General features: G+C 41.2%; 1 pseudogene; it reads right to left on the reverse strand.

The window, feature by feature from the left end:
* Nucleotides 1–2,573: 2,573 nt before the first annotated feature.
* Nucleotides 2,574–2,692, reverse strand: LOC126189421 (5S ribosomal RNA; annotated as a pseudogene).
* Nucleotides 2,693–3,163: the final 471 nt, after the last annotated feature.

Below are 3,163 nucleotides of genomic sequence, written 5' to 3' on the forward strand. Positions count from 1 at the left end.
TCCAAAGAATGTGGGATGTTATTGTATGTTTCGTGAACGTAACGAATATCTGATTGAAGGAATCATAAACATAGCGAAAGTTAAAAAAAGTGTCTAGTCAGTTTTTCAATCCGATTAATATTGAATAAATCATGTGGATAAAAACGTGAAATAGGGAGAAATTGAAGTGGTTCGATTTTTTATAAAATCCAATGAATTGTACATAATTCATGTGGGCAGAAACGTTAAACTGAGAAATTGAAGTGGTTCTGAAGATAATTTCGAATGTTGCTGGAAATATTAAACCATCTAGTTCCACTTAATTTTGCCTTCGTGTTGTAAATCAACTAACAAAGATAGCGAAATCTTTCAGACTACCTTCATGGATCTGCTCGAAAGCTTTCTCATCTCCGTTAGAGTCCATGTTCAAAACGACGTACACGCTAGCAACACCAGACAATAGGACAATGAAAGCATATAAACAAATAACAATGCAGATTCAAGACGCACACAACAGACGATATATACAGAATGCACAGAACAGTCGATAGGACAACTCGTGAAACTCATGATGACGCGTGCCTACGGCACTATGAACCTAGGGCTCTCCTCACCTAGCGTGAGATGAATGCTACCCGTGCATATCCGTCATTGTGTGCATGATTTATTATATTGAGTTCCCACATCACCTGGCATAACTGGAGAGCTTTTGTGGGGATACAAAAATAAAATCGGACGATAAGCCCGAGAACCATGTTAAAATTATTACTATAAGCCTCGCAAACGTAAGTCTAGTTTAGTGCATAGTTCTAAGAAAGCTCGAGCTACGAAAAGTTACTCGAATCCAACAAATCCCAGAGCAATCTCAAGTCCACCGTAACTTGAATGTAGGCGGCCCCAAGAGTTACAGAGACATTAGAACAAACACAAGCCCGTCGCATTTTAGACGCTGAGCTTCGCGCGTCTTTTACAGCTCCCAAGACGCTTGAGCACTCTCAGCGGCGACGTCACTTAAAGCCTGTACGACAAACAGAGTCGTACCTTTATATGTGGTGTGTGGGAGGCTTTTGGTGAGACTATATTTCAATATGAAAATATAAATCATACATTAGTCACCTTAGGGGGGCAGATAAAAAATGTAGGCACTATAGCGCATGAAAATGGAAAGAAGGAATCTCACTTCTTCTACTAGGCGAGCCAGAGAATCCCCTAAAACTCTACTTCTGTGCGAATGCAATGATCAAGGCGTTTTAAATAATATTAGTAAACATAATGCATAGTTTAAGATTCTAGATATTGTAAAATAATAGAAACATATTGATTATGCATCTACATATCGGCACTGCATACACTTTTTATGCATACGTCTACATCACTACAGACACAAACATCTCGTAAAATTACTAGCTTACTTACCATCACTCGCTATACCAAAACTACTGATATGCGAGCGAAGGAGTGGCTACCAGCTAGTTGTAAAATACAGCCAGGAAACGAAAAAAACAATCTTCATTACAGTGCATGTGAAACTGTTGTGATGGAGTTATCAAAGGACACACGTTTTATATGGATAATTGGCATTGTTCAACGAAAGTGTTTGTAACTGTAGTTGAAACGAAAGTTGTTGAGACAGTACGTTTTAACAGAAAAAATATGCCGGAAGGTTATGTTAAAGCAAAATTCAGAAAAGGGGAATGCATGATGAGAAGCTGCACTAGCATACTAGCGTTGAAGTGGCAGGATAAAAGGGAAGGCCATTCTACGAAGCACGAAAGTGCAGATATGACTGAAAGCAACGGAAGTCAACAAAACCTTTCAAATAAAAATGTATTGTTGATTACAGTAGGAGAATGATTGGTATTGACCGCCAAGATCAGATATTAAAGGAGTTCCCTGTGTATGAGGAACGTGCTTGAAAGGATACTGAAACATCCATTTTTATATATTTGATACAGCACTTTGTAGTTCATATATTCTACACAATAAAAACAATATGAAAAGAAACAGAATTAGGCCGACTATAGACTTCAAATAACAGAAGCATTAGTAAAAACATGTTATCGAATGAGACACTGGGGTCACCTTCCAAAACATATTGATCCAAACCCATTCAAAAAGAGCATGCAAAGCATGTATATTTAAAAAAAAAGAGAGAGAGAGAGAGAGACGAAGTGGAATGACGTGGGAACGTGAGAACTGTCGAGTTGCGGTAGATGTACCTCACTGTCCCTAAAAATATCACACAGTTGAAGATTACAAGTTATCTACGAGTGTTCTCAAAATATAATTAATTTAAAATAGGTATTAATTTAGAAATTGTTACTGATACATTATCCACTTGCAAGTAATAAATCATTGTTGCTCACTGATGAATGGATCATATTTACTTTCCAGCACTTGGTCTTCAGGCCACGAGTGGCCTACCGGGACCATCCGACCGCCGTTTCATCCTCAGTGGAGGATGCGGATAGGAGGGGCGTGGGGTCAGCACACCCCTCTCCCGGTCGTTATGATGGTATTCTTGAACGAAGCCGCTACTATTCGGTCAAGTAGCTCCTCAATTGGCATCACGAGGCTGAGTGCACCCCGAAAAATGGCAACAGTGCATGGCGGCCTGGATGGTCACCCAGCCAAGTACCGACCACGCCCGACAGCGCTTAACTTCGGTGATCTCACGGGAACCGGTGTATTCCACTGCGGCAAGGCCGTTGCCTATTTACTTTCCAGACATCGTAAAATTATTGATTGTGTCAACCGTTGATTATTACACTGCAAAGTCACTTTAACGGGACCACCTGTCAAAAGCCTGAAAAACCATGTTTTGCATCGCCGAACGCTGTGCGACATACAGGAAGAGAATCAGTGAGTTTCTGGAAGGTGCCGAGGGGGATGTGGAGTCGTCATGCCGACTCCAGTGCCGTTGTCAGCAGCGCTACGTTCCACGGTTGAGAATCCAATGTATGAAGAGCATGATGGAGGTGGTCCGACAGATCCTCTCAATTGGTTTTGATCCGGGGGAGTTTAGAGGCCAGGTGACGAAGCACATATACTGCGGACCGTGTGACAGGTGGTATTATACTGCTGGTAGATGCTATGGTGCAGACGAATAAACACTGCATGTGAGGGTGGACACGGTCCCCAAGCATTAATTCATATTTGTGTTGATCCATTATGCCTTCCAGAA

Source organism: Schistocerca cancellata, chromosome 5 (assembly GCF_023864275.1).
Source record: "Schistocerca cancellata isolate TAMUIC-IGC-003103 chromosome 5, iqSchCanc2.1, whole genome shotgun sequence".
In the NCBI taxonomy this organism is placed as follows: Eukaryota; Metazoa; Arthropoda; class Insecta; order Orthoptera; family Acrididae; genus Schistocerca; species Schistocerca cancellata.